The 10,000-nt window shown below is 47.3% G+C and overlaps 24 non-coding genes and 9 pseudogenes across 24 annotated transcripts; all 33 read right to left on the bottom strand.

Moving 5' to 3' along the window:
- Positions 1 to 60: 60 nt before the first annotated feature.
- LOC138542508 (5S ribosomal RNA) lies at positions 61 to 179 on the bottom strand. Its single transcript, XR_011290488.1, has one exon. It is a non-coding gene; the product is annotated as a 5S ribosomal RNA (ribosomal RNA).
- A 106-nt stretch (positions 180 to 285) lies between these two features.
- On the bottom strand, positions 286 to 394 carry LOC138546603 (5S ribosomal RNA; annotated as a pseudogene).
- Positions 395 to 500: 106 nt separating this feature from the next.
- Positions 501 to 619, bottom strand: LOC138539227 (5S ribosomal RNA). The gene has a single exon (XR_011287301.1). It is a non-coding gene; the product is annotated as a 5S ribosomal RNA (ribosomal RNA).
- Positions 620 to 1,082: 463 nt separating this feature from the next.
- On the bottom strand, positions 1,083 to 1,191 carry LOC138546243 (5S ribosomal RNA; annotated as a pseudogene).
- Positions 1,192 to 1,297: 106 nt separating this feature from the next.
- Positions 1,298 to 1,416, bottom strand: LOC138547770 (5S ribosomal RNA). The gene has a single exon (XR_011291600.1). It is a non-coding gene; the product is annotated as a 5S ribosomal RNA (ribosomal RNA).
- A 106-nt stretch (positions 1,417 to 1,522) lies between these two features.
- LOC138539204 (5S ribosomal RNA) lies at positions 1,523 to 1,641 on the bottom strand. The gene has a single exon (XR_011287279.1). It is a non-coding gene; the product is annotated as a 5S ribosomal RNA (ribosomal RNA).
- Positions 1,642 to 1,747: 106 nt separating this feature from the next.
- Positions 1,748 to 1,866, bottom strand: LOC138550079 (5S ribosomal RNA). Its single transcript, XR_011293842.1, has one exon. It is a non-coding gene; the product is annotated as a 5S ribosomal RNA (ribosomal RNA).
- Positions 1,867 to 1,972: 106 nt separating this feature from the next.
- Positions 1,973 to 2,091, bottom strand: LOC138542607 (5S ribosomal RNA; annotated as a pseudogene).
- A 106-nt stretch (positions 2,092 to 2,197) lies between these two features.
- LOC138538519 (5S ribosomal RNA) lies at positions 2,198 to 2,316 on the bottom strand. The gene has a single exon (XR_011286616.1). It is a non-coding gene; the product is annotated as a 5S ribosomal RNA (ribosomal RNA).
- A 464-nt stretch (positions 2,317 to 2,780) lies between these two features.
- On the bottom strand, positions 2,781 to 2,889 carry LOC138543433 (5S ribosomal RNA; annotated as a pseudogene).
- A 105-nt stretch (positions 2,890 to 2,994) lies between these two features.
- Positions 2,995 to 3,113, bottom strand: LOC138539613 (5S ribosomal RNA). Its single transcript, XR_011287677.1, has one exon. It is a non-coding gene; the product is annotated as a 5S ribosomal RNA (ribosomal RNA).
- A 106-nt stretch (positions 3,114 to 3,219) lies between these two features.
- LOC138547218 (5S ribosomal RNA) lies at positions 3,220 to 3,338 on the bottom strand. Its single transcript, XR_011291066.1, has one exon. It is a non-coding gene; the product is annotated as a 5S ribosomal RNA (ribosomal RNA).
- A 106-nt stretch (positions 3,339 to 3,444) lies between these two features.
- On the bottom strand, positions 3,445 to 3,563 carry LOC138540467 (5S ribosomal RNA). Its single transcript, XR_011288514.1, has one exon. It is a non-coding gene; the product is annotated as a 5S ribosomal RNA (ribosomal RNA).
- A 453-nt stretch (positions 3,564 to 4,016) lies between these two features.
- On the bottom strand, positions 4,017 to 4,125 carry LOC138546242 (5S ribosomal RNA; annotated as a pseudogene).
- Positions 4,126 to 4,231: 106 nt separating this feature from the next.
- On the bottom strand, positions 4,232 to 4,350 carry LOC138540487 (5S ribosomal RNA). The gene has a single exon (XR_011288532.1). It is a non-coding gene; the product is annotated as a 5S ribosomal RNA (ribosomal RNA).
- A 106-nt stretch (positions 4,351 to 4,456) lies between these two features.
- On the bottom strand, positions 4,457 to 4,575 carry LOC138550078 (5S ribosomal RNA). Its single transcript, XR_011293841.1, has one exon. It is a non-coding gene; the product is annotated as a 5S ribosomal RNA (ribosomal RNA).
- Positions 4,576 to 4,681: 106 nt separating this feature from the next.
- On the bottom strand, positions 4,682 to 4,800 carry LOC138539747 (5S ribosomal RNA). Its single transcript, XR_011287812.1, has one exon. It is a non-coding gene; the product is annotated as a 5S ribosomal RNA (ribosomal RNA).
- Positions 4,801 to 4,906: 106 nt separating this feature from the next.
- Positions 4,907 to 5,025, bottom strand: LOC138542196 (5S ribosomal RNA). Its single transcript, XR_011290183.1, has one exon. It is a non-coding gene; the product is annotated as a 5S ribosomal RNA (ribosomal RNA).
- A 463-nt stretch (positions 5,026 to 5,488) lies between these two features.
- LOC138545046 (5S ribosomal RNA) lies at positions 5,489 to 5,597 on the bottom strand (annotated as a pseudogene).
- Positions 5,598 to 5,703: 106 nt separating this feature from the next.
- Positions 5,704 to 5,822, bottom strand: LOC138537213 (5S ribosomal RNA). The gene has a single exon (XR_011285356.1). It is a non-coding gene; the product is annotated as a 5S ribosomal RNA (ribosomal RNA).
- Positions 5,823 to 5,928: 106 nt separating this feature from the next.
- LOC138550077 (5S ribosomal RNA) lies at positions 5,929 to 6,047 on the bottom strand. The gene has a single exon (XR_011293840.1). It is a non-coding gene; the product is annotated as a 5S ribosomal RNA (ribosomal RNA).
- Positions 6,048 to 6,153: 106 nt separating this feature from the next.
- On the bottom strand, positions 6,154 to 6,272 carry LOC138550863 (5S ribosomal RNA). Its single transcript, XR_011294606.1, has one exon. It is a non-coding gene; the product is annotated as a 5S ribosomal RNA (ribosomal RNA).
- Positions 6,273 to 6,378: 106 nt separating this feature from the next.
- On the bottom strand, positions 6,379 to 6,497 carry LOC138541903 (5S ribosomal RNA). The gene has a single exon (XR_011289896.1). It is a non-coding gene; the product is annotated as a 5S ribosomal RNA (ribosomal RNA).
- Positions 6,498 to 6,603: 106 nt separating this feature from the next.
- LOC138538518 (5S ribosomal RNA) lies at positions 6,604 to 6,722 on the bottom strand. Its single transcript, XR_011286615.1, has one exon. It is a non-coding gene; the product is annotated as a 5S ribosomal RNA (ribosomal RNA).
- Positions 6,723 to 7,187: 465 nt separating this feature from the next.
- LOC138544257 (5S ribosomal RNA) lies at positions 7,188 to 7,296 on the bottom strand (annotated as a pseudogene).
- Positions 7,297 to 7,401: 105 nt separating this feature from the next.
- Positions 7,402 to 7,520, bottom strand: LOC138547191 (5S ribosomal RNA). Its single transcript, XR_011291039.1, has one exon. It is a non-coding gene; the product is annotated as a 5S ribosomal RNA (ribosomal RNA).
- A 106-nt stretch (positions 7,521 to 7,626) lies between these two features.
- On the bottom strand, positions 7,627 to 7,745 carry LOC138540749 (5S ribosomal RNA). Its single transcript, XR_011288785.1, has one exon. It is a non-coding gene; the product is annotated as a 5S ribosomal RNA (ribosomal RNA).
- A 106-nt stretch (positions 7,746 to 7,851) lies between these two features.
- LOC138548948 (5S ribosomal RNA) lies at positions 7,852 to 7,970 on the bottom strand. The gene has a single exon (XR_011292738.1). It is a non-coding gene; the product is annotated as a 5S ribosomal RNA (ribosomal RNA).
- A 463-nt stretch (positions 7,971 to 8,433) lies between these two features.
- Positions 8,434 to 8,542, bottom strand: LOC138546241 (5S ribosomal RNA; annotated as a pseudogene).
- Positions 8,543 to 8,648: 106 nt separating this feature from the next.
- Positions 8,649 to 8,767, bottom strand: LOC138538517 (5S ribosomal RNA). Its single transcript, XR_011286614.1, has one exon. It is a non-coding gene; the product is annotated as a 5S ribosomal RNA (ribosomal RNA).
- Positions 8,768 to 9,429: 662 nt separating this feature from the next.
- On the bottom strand, positions 9,430 to 9,548 carry LOC138551244 (5S ribosomal RNA). Its single transcript, XR_011294972.1, has one exon. It is a non-coding gene; the product is annotated as a 5S ribosomal RNA (ribosomal RNA).
- A 106-nt stretch (positions 9,549 to 9,654) lies between these two features.
- LOC138537015 (5S ribosomal RNA) lies at positions 9,655 to 9,773 on the bottom strand. The gene has a single exon (XR_011285167.1). It is a non-coding gene; the product is annotated as a 5S ribosomal RNA (ribosomal RNA).
- Positions 9,774 to 9,880: 107 nt separating this feature from the next.
- LOC138542859 (5S ribosomal RNA) lies at positions 9,881 to 9,989 on the bottom strand (annotated as a pseudogene).
- Between the last annotated feature and the right edge of the window lie 11 nt (positions 9,990 to 10,000).

Here is a 10,000-nt window from a genome sequence, read left to right as displayed (position 1 = left end):
CCTTGCAGTTTTGAAAGGCAATTGAGAAATGGCTCACTTCCTGAACTTGGAGCACAAAAAAGCCTACAGCACATGGTATTCCCAGGCGGTCTCCCATCCAGGTACTAACGAGGCCCGACACTGCTTAGCTTCCGAGATCAGACGAGATCGGGCGCAATCGGTGTGGTGTGGCCGTAGGCTCTGGGCCTAGTGAGTTTTGTACTTTTAAGCATCTAGTCAGCTAGACCTTGCAATTTTGAAAGGCAATTGAGAAATGGCTCACTTCCTGAACTTGGAGCACAAAAAAGCCTACAGCACCTGGTATTCCGAGGCGGTCTCCCATCCAGGTACTAACGAGGCCTGACACTGCTTAGCTTCCGAGATCAGGCGCATTCAGTGTGGTGTGGCCGTAGGCTCTGGTTCTTGTGAGTTTTGTACTTTTAAGCATCTAGTCGGCTAGACCTTGCAGTTTTGAAAGGCAATTGAGAAATGGCTCACTTCCTGAACTTGGAGTACAAAAAAGCCTACAGCACCTGGTATTCCCAGGCGGTCTTCCATCCAGGTACTAACTAGGCCCGACACTGCTTAGCTTCTGAGATCAGACGAGATCGGGTGCATTCAGTGTGGTGTGGCCGTAGGCTCTAGGAATGCTAAGAATATTACTCTTATGCATTTGCATTTAGTAAGCTAAGCCATGCAGCCACTTGCAACATGATACCACGCTCATCGCTCGATCAGGCTCGATCAGGCGAGATATATAAGACTGGTGGGCCCATTCAGGACTCCTATGTCTGGTAGGATAACTTTAATTCATCCATCCTGTGTCTGTTGCAGGGAGGTGGAGAGAACAATCAACACAATAATGGTTTTCTTTCATGCCTCTTGAAGGACTCAATATTCTCTGTACTGCATTACATGTGAAAGTCGATTTATTACCCATGAACACACTACCTGTATGCTAATTCTATGTAAAAAGGTAGCTCCAGCCCTCATGATGTTGTCCAACATTTCCGCTATAAAACGGGATACAATTATTTTGGAAACATACCAAATTTGAAAAATAATTGAGAAGTTGCGCAATTACTAATCATGGAGCACAAAAAAGCCTACAGCACCTGGTATTCCCAGGCAGTCTCCCATCCAGGTACTAACTAGGCCTGACCCTGCTTAGCTTCCGAGATCGGGCACATTCAGTGTGGTGTGGCCGTAGGCTCTGGGCCTAGTGAGTTTTGTACTTTTAAGCATCTAGTCGGCTAGACCTTGCAGTTTTGAAAGGCAATTGTGAAATGGCTCACTTCCTGAACTTGGAGCACAAAAAAGCCTACAGCACCTGGTATTCCCAGGTGGTCTCCCATCCAGGTACTAACTAGGCCCGACACTGCTTAGCTTCCGAGATCAGACGAGATCGGGCGCAATCAGTGTGGTGTGGCCGTAGGCTCTGGGCCTAGTGAGTTTTGTACTTTTAAGCATCTAGTCAGCTAGACCTTGCAGTTTTGAAAGGCAATTGAGAAATGGCTCACTTCCTGAACTTGGAGCACAAAAAAGCCTACAGCACCTGGTATTCCCAGGCGGTCTCCCATCCAGGTACTAACGAGGCCCGACACTGCTTAGCTTCCGAGATCAGACGAGATCGGGCGCAATCAGTGTGGTGTGGCCATAGGCTCTGGGCCTAGTGAGTTTTGTACTTTTAAGCATCTAGTCAGCTAGACCTTGCAATTTTGAAAGGCAATTGAGAAATGGCTCACTTCCTGAACTTGGAGCACAAAAAAGCCTACAGCACCTGGTATTCCCAGGCGGTCTCCCATCCAGGTACTAACGAGGCCCGACACTGCTTAGCTTCCGAGATCAGACGAGATCGGGCGCATTCAGTGTGGTGTGGCCGTAGGCTCTGGTTCTTGTGAGTTTTGTACTTTTAAGCATCTAGTCGGCTAGACCTTGCAGTTTTGAAAGGCAATTGAGAAATGGCTCACTTCCTGAACTTGGAGTACAAAAAAGCCTACAGCACCTGGTATTCCCAGGCATTCTTCCATCCAGGTACTAACTAGGCCCGACACTGCTTAGCTTCTGAGATCAGACGAGATCAGGCACATTCAGTGTGGTGTGGCCGTAGGCTCTGGGCCTAGTGAGTTTTGTACTTTTAAGCATCTAGTCGGCTAGACCTTGCAGTTTTAAAAGGCAATTGAGAAAGGGCTCACTTCCTGAACTTGGAGCACAAAAAAGCCTACAGCACCTGGTATTCCCAGGCGGTCTCCCATCCAGGTACTAACTAGGCCTGACACTGCTTAACTTCCGAGATCAGTCGAGATCGGGTGCATTCAGTGTGGTGTGGCCGTAGGCTCTAGGAATGCTAAGAATATTACTCTTATGCATTTGCATTTAGTAAGCTAAGCCATGCAGCCACTTGCAACATGATACCACGCTCATCGCTCGATCAGGCTCGATCAGGCGAGATATATAAGACTGGTGGGCCCATTCAGGACTCCTATGTCTGGTAGGATAACTTTAATTCATCCATCCTGTGTCTGTTGCAGGGAGGTGGAGAGAACAATCAACACAATAATGGTTTTCTTTCATGCCTCTTGAAGGACTCAATATTCTCTGTACTGCATTACATGTGAAAGTTGATTTATTACCCATGAACACACTACCTGTATGCTAATTCTATGTAAAAAGGTAGCTCCAGCCCTCATGATGTTGTCCAACATTTCCGCTATAAAACGGGATACAATTATTTTGGAAACATACCAAATTTGAAAAATAATTGAGAAGTTGCGCAATTACTAATCATGGAGCACAAAAAAAGCCTACAGCACCTGGTATTCCCAGGCAGTCTCCCATCCAGGTACTAACTAGGCCCGACCCTGCTTAGCTTCCGAGATCGGGCGCATTCAGTGTGGTGTGGCCGTAGGCTCTGGGCCTAGTGAGTTTGTACTTTTAAGCATCTAGTCGGCTAGACCTTGCAGTTTTGAAAGGCAATTGTGAAATGGCTCACTTCCTGAACTTGGAGCACAAAAAAGCCTACAGCACCTGGTATTCCCAGGTGGTCTCCCATCCAGGTACTAACTAGGCCCGACACTGCTTAGCTTCCGAGATCAGATGAGATCGGGCGCATTCAGTGTGGTGTGGCCGTAGGCTCTGGGCCTAGTGAGTTTTGTACTTTTAAGCATCTAGTCGGCTAGACCTTGCAGTTTTGAAAGGCAATTGAGAAATGGCTCACTTCCTGAACTTGGAGTACAAAAAAGCCTACAGCACCTGGTATTCCCAGGCGGTCTCCCATCCAGGTACTAACTAGGCCCGACACTGCTTAGCTTCTGAGATCAGACGAGATCAGGCGCATTCAGTGTGGTGTGGCTGTAGGCTCTGGGCCTAGTGAGTGTTGTACTTTTAAGCATCTAGTCGGCTAGACCTTGCAGTTTTAAAAGGCAATTGAGAAAGGGCTCACTTCCTGAACTTGGAGCACAAAAAAGCCTACAGCACCTGGTATTCCCAGGCGGTCTCCCATCCAGGTACTAACTAGGCCTGACACTGCTTAACTTCCGAGATCAGACAAGATCGGGTGCATTCAGTGTGGTGTGGCCGTAGGCTCTAGGAATGCTAAGAATATTACTCTTATGCATTTGCATTTAGTAAGCTAAGCCATGCAGCCACTTGCAACATGATACCACGCTCATCGCTCGATCAGGCGAGATATATAAGACTGGTGGGCCCATTCAGGACTCCTATGTCTGGTAGGATAACTTTAATTCATCCATCCTGTGTCTGTTGCAGGGAGGTGGAGAGAACAATCAACACAATAATGGTTTTCTTTCATGCCTCTTGAAGGACTCAATATTCTCTGTACTGCATTACATGTGAAAGTCGATTTATTACCCATGAACACACTACCTGTATGCTAATTCTATGTAAAAAGGTAGCTCCAGCCCTCATGATGTTGTCCAACATTTCCGCTATAAAACGGGATACAATTATTTTGGAAACATACCAAATTTGAAAAATAATTGAGAAGTTGCGCAATTACTAATCATGGAGCACAAAAAAGCCTACAGCACCTGGTATTCCCAGGCAGTCTCCCATCCAGGTACTAACTAGGCCTGACCCTGCTTAGCTTCCGAGATCGGGCACATTCAGTGTGGTGTGGCCGTAGGCTCTGGGCCTAGTGAGTTTTGTACTTTTAAGCATCTAGTCGGCTAGACCTTGCAGTTTTGAAAGGCAATTGTGAAATGGCTCACTTCCTGAACTTGGAGCACAAAAAAGCCTACAGCACCTGGTATTCCCAGGTGGTCTCCCATCCAGGTACTAACTAGGCCCGACACTGCTTAGCTTCAGAGATCAGACGAGATCGGGCGCAATCAGTGTGGTGTGGCCGTAGGCTCTGGGCCTAGTGAGTTTTGTACTTTTAAGCATCTAGTCAGCTAGACCTTGCAGTTTTGAAAGGCAATTGAGAAATGGCTCACTTCCTGAACTTGGAGCACAAAAAAGCCTACAGCACCTGGTATTCCCAGGCGGTCTCCCATCCAGGTACTAACGAGGCCCGACACTGCTTAGCTTCCGAGATCAGACGAGATCGGGCGCATTCAGTGTGGTGTGGCCGTAGGCTCTGGTTCTTGTGAGTTTTGTACTTTTAAGCATCTAGTCGGCTAGACCTTGCAGTTTTGAAAGGCAATTGAGAAATGGCTCACTTCCTGAACTTGGAGTACAAAAAAGCCTACAGCACCTGGTATTCCCAGGCGGTCTTCCATCCAGGTACTAACTAGGCCCGACACTGCTTAGCTTCTGAGATCAGACGAGATCAGGCACATTCAGTGTGGTGTGGCCGTAGGCTCTGGGCCTAGTGAGTTTTGTACTTTTAAGCATCTAGTCGGCTAGACCTTGCAGTTTTAAAAGGCAATTGAGAAAGGGCTCACTTCCTGAACTTGGAGCACAAAAAAGCCTACAGCACCTGGTATTCCCAGGCGGTCTCCCATCCAGGTACTAACTAGGCCTGACACTGCTTAACTTCTGAGATCAGTCGAGATCGGGTGCATTCAGTGTGGTGTGGCCGTAGGCTCTAGGAATGCTAAGAATATTACTCTTATGCATTTGCATTTAGTAAGCTAAGCCATGCAGCCACTTGCAACATGATACCACGCTCATCGCTCGATCAGGCTCGATCAGGCGAGATATATAAGACTGGTGGGCCCATTCAGGACTCCTATGTCTGGTAGGATAACTTTAATTCATCCATCCTGTGTCTGTTGCAGGGAGGTGGAGAGAACAATCAACACAATAATGGTTTTCTTTCATGCCTCTTGAAGGACTCAATATTCTCTGTACTGCATTACATGTGAAAGTCGATTTATTACCCATGAACACACTACCTGTATGCTAATTCTATGTAAAAAGGTAGCTCCAGCCCTCATGATGTTGTCCAACATTTCCGCTATAAAACGGGATACAATTATTTTGGAAACATACCAAATTTGAAAAATAATTGAGAAGTTGCGCAATTACTAATCATGGAGCACAAAAAAGCCTACAGCACCTGGTATTCCCAGGCAGTCTCCCATCCAGGTACTAACTAGGCCTGACCCTGCTTAGCTTCCGAGATCGGGCGCATTCAGTGTGGTGTGGCCGTAGGCTCTGGGCCTAGTGAGTTTTGTACTTTTAAGCATCTAGTCGGCTAGACCTTGCAGTTTTGAAAGGCAATTGTGAAATGGCTCACTTCCTGAACTTGGAGCACAAAAAAGCCTACAGCACCTGGTATTCCCAGGTAGTCTCCCATCCAGGTACTAACTAGGCCCGACACTGCTTAGCTTCCGAGATCAGACGAGATCGGGCGCAATCAGTGTGGTGTGGCCGTAGGCTCTGGGCCTAGTGAGTTTTGTACTTTTAAGCATCTAGTCAGCTAGACCTTGCAGTTTTGAAAGGCAATTGAGAAATGGCTCACTTCCTGAACTTGGAGCACAAAAAAGCCTACAGCACCTGGTATTCCCAGGCGGTCTCCCATCCAGGTACTAACGAGGCCCGACACTGCTTAGCTTCCGAGATCAGACGAGATCGGGCGCATTCAGTGTGGTGTGGCCGTAGGCTCTGGTTCTTGTGAGTTTTGTACTTTTAAGCATCTAGTCGGCTAGACCTTGCAGTTTTGAAAGGCAATTGAGAAATGGCTCACTTCCTGAACTTGGAGTACAAAAAAGCCTACAGCACCTGGTATTCCCAGGCGGTCTTCCATCCAGGTACTAACTAGGCCCGACACTGCTTAGCTTCCGAGATCAGACGAGATCGGGCGCATTCAGTGTGGTGTGGCCGTAGGCTCTGGTTCTTGTGAGTTTTGTACTTTTAAGCATCTAGTCGGCTAGACCTTGCAGTTTTGAAAGGCAATTGAGAAATGGCTCACTTCCTGAACTTGGAGTACAAAAAAGCCTACAGCACCTGGTATTCCCAGGCGGTCTTCCATCCACGTACTAACTAGGCCCGACACTGCTTAGCTTCTGAGATCAGACGAGATCAGGCACATTCAGTGTGGTGTGGCCGTAGGCTCTGGGCCTAGTGAGTTTTGTACTTTTAAGCATCTAGTCGGCTAGACCTTGCAGTTTTAAAAGGCAATTGAGAAAGGGCTCACTTCCTGAACTTGGAGCACAAAAAAGCCTACAGCACCTGGTATTCCCAGGCGGTCTCCCATCCAGGTACTAACTAGGCCTGACACTGCTTAACTTCCGAGATCAGTCGAGATCGGGTGCATTCAGTGTGGTGTGGCCGTAGGCTCTAGGAATGCTAAGAATATTACTCTTATGCATTTGCATTTAGTAAGCTAAGCCATGCAGCCACTTGCAACATGATACCACGCTCATCGCTCGATCAGCGCTCGATCAGGCGAGATATATAAGACTGGTGGGCCCATTCAGGACTCCTATGTCTGGTAGGATAACTTTAATTCATCCATCCTGTGTCTGTTGCAGGGAGGTGGAGAGAACAATCAACACAATAATGGTTTTCTTTCATGCCTCTTGAAGGACTCAATATTCTCTGTACTGCATTACATGTGAAAGTTGATTTATTACCCATGAACACACTACCTGTATGCTAATTCTATGTAAAAAGGTAGCTCCAGCCCTCATGATGTTGTCCAACATTTCCGCTATAAAACGGGATACAATTATTTTGGAAACATACCAAATTTGAAAAATAATTGAGAAGTTGCGCAATTACTAATCATGGAGCACAAAAAAAGCCTACAGCACCTGGTATTCCCAGGCAGTCTCCCATCCAGGTACTAACTAGGCCCGACCCTGCTTAGCTTCCGAGATCGGGCGCATTCAGTGTGGCGTGGCCGTAGGCTCTGGGCCTAGTGAGTTTGTACTTTTAAGCATCTAGTCGGCTAGACCTTGCAGTTTTGAAAGGCAATTGTGAAATGGCTCACTTCCTGAACTTGGAGCACAAAAAAGCCTACAGCACCTGGTATTCCCAGGTGGTCTCCCATCTAGGTACTAACTAGGCCCGACACTGCTTAGCTTCCGAGATCAGACGAGATCGGGCGCATTCAGTGTGGTGTGGCCGTAGGCTCTGGGCCTAGTGAGTTTTGTACTTTTAAGCATCTAGTCGGCTAGACCTTGCAGTTTTGAAAGGCAATTGAGAAATGGCTCACTTCCTGAACTTGGAGTACAAAAAAGCCTACAGCACCTGGTATTCCCAGGCGGTCTCCCATCCAGGTACTAACTAGGCCCGACACTGCTTAGCTTCTGAGATCAGACGAGATCAGGCGCATTCAGTGTGGTGTGGCCGTAGGCTCTGGGCCTAGTGAGTGTTGTACTTTTAAGCATCTAGTCGGCTAGACCTTGCAGTTTTAAAAGGCAATTGAGAAAGGGCTCACTTCCTGAACTTGGAGCACAAAAAAGCCTACAGCACCTGGTATTCCCAGGCGGTCTCCCATCCAGGTACTAACTAGGCCTGACACTGCTTAACTTCCGAGATCAGACGAGATCGGGTGCATTCAGTGTGGTGTGGCCGTAGGCTCTAGGAATGCTAAGAATATTACTCTTATGCATTTGCATTTAGTAAGCTAAGCCATGCAGCCACTTGCAACATGATACCACGCTCATCGCTCGATCAGGCTCGATCAGGCGAGATATATAAGACTGGTGGGCCCATTCAGGACTCCTATGTCTGGTAGGATAACTTTAATTCATCCATCCTGTGTCTGTTGCAGGGAGGTGGAGAGAACAATCAACACAATAATGGTTTTCTTTCATGCCTCTTGAAGGACTCAATATTCTCTGTACTGCATTACATGTGAAAGTCGATTTATTACCCATGAACACACTGCCTGTATGCTAATTCTATGTAAAAAGGTAGCTCCAGCCCTCATGATGTTGTCCAACATTTCCGCTATAAAACGGGATACAATTATTTTGGAAACATACCAAATTTGAAAAATAATTGAGAAGTTGCGCAATTACTAATCATGGAGCACAAAAAAGCCTACAGCACCTGGTATTCCCAGGCAGTCTCCCATCCAGGTACTAACTAGGCCTGACCCTGCTTAGCTTCCGAGATCGGGCACATTCAGTGTGGTGTGGCCGTAGGCTCTGGGCCTAGTGAGTTTTGTACTTTTAAGCATCTAGTCGGCTAGACCTTGCAGTTTTAAAAGGCAATTGAGAAAGGGCTCACTTCCTGAACTTGGAGCACAAAAAAGCCTACAGCACCTGGTATTCCCAGGCGGTCTCCCATCCAGGTACTAACTAGGCCTGACACTGCTTAACTTCCGAGATCAGTCGAGATCGGGTGCATTCAGTGTGGTGTGGCCGTAGGCTCTAGGAATGCTAAGAATATTACTCTTATGCATTTGCATTTAGTAAGCTAAGCCATGCAGCCACTTGCAACATGATACCACGCTCATCGCTCGATCAGGCTCGATCAGGCGAGATATATAAGACTGGTGGGCCCATTCAGGACTCCTATGTCTGGTAGGATAACTTTAATTCATCCATCCTGTGTCTGTTGCAGGGAGGTGGAGAGAACAATCAACACAATAATGGTTTTCTTTCATGCCTCTTGAAGGACTCAATATTCTCTGTACTGCATTACATGTGAAAGTCGATTTATTACCCATGAACACACTACCTGTATGCTAATTCTATGTAAAAAGGTAGCTCCAGCCCTCATGATGTTGTCCAACATTTCCGCTATAAAACGGGATACAATTATTTTGGAAACAGACCAAATTTGAAAAATAATTGAGAAGTTGCGCAATTACTAATCATGGAGCACAAAACAGCCTACAGCACCTGGTATTCCCAGGCAGTAACTAGGCCTGACCCTGCTTAGCTTCCGAGATCGGGCGCATTCAGTGCGGTGTGGCCGTAGGCTCTGGGCCTAGTGAGTTTTGTACTTTTAAGCATCTAGTCGGCTAGACCTTGCAGTTTTGAAAGGCAATTGAGAAATGGCTCACTTCCTGAACTTGGAGCACAAAAAAGCCTACAGCACCTGGTATTCCCAGGTGGTCTCCCATCCAGGTACTAACGAGGCCCGACACTGCTTAGCTTCCGAGATCAGACGAGATCGGGCGCAATCAGTGTGGTGTGGCCGTAGGCTCTGGGCCTAGTGAGTTTTGTACTTTTAAGCATCTAGTCAGCTAGACCTTGCAGTTTTGAAAGGCAATTGAGAAATGGCTCACTTCCTGAACTTGGAGCACAAAAAAGCCTACAGCACCTGGTATTCCCAGGCGGTCTCCCATCCAGGTACTAACGAGGCCCGACACTGCTTAGCTTCCGAGATCAGACGAGATCGGGCGCAATCAGTGTGGTGTGGCCGTAGGCTCTGGGCCTAGTGAGTTTTGTACTTTTAAGCATCTAGTCAGCTAGACCTTGCAATTTTGAAAGGCAATTGAGAAATGGCTCACTTCCTGAACTTGGAGCACAAAAAAAGCCTACAGCACCTGGTATTCCCAGGCGGTCTCCCATCCAGGTACTAACTAGGCCCGACCCTGCTTAGCTTCCGAGATCGGGCGCATTCAGTGTGGTGTGGCCGTAGGCTCTGGGCCTAG

Source organism: Ambystoma mexicanum, unplaced genomic scaffold (assembly GCF_040938575.1).
Source record: "Ambystoma mexicanum isolate Mex_15411 unplaced genomic scaffold, UKY_AmexF1_1 Mex_scaf10, whole genome shotgun sequence".
Lineage (NCBI taxonomy): Eukaryota > Metazoa > Chordata > Amphibia > Caudata > Ambystomatidae > Ambystoma > Ambystoma mexicanum.
This window is presented reverse-complemented; position numbering and strand designations above follow the sequence as displayed.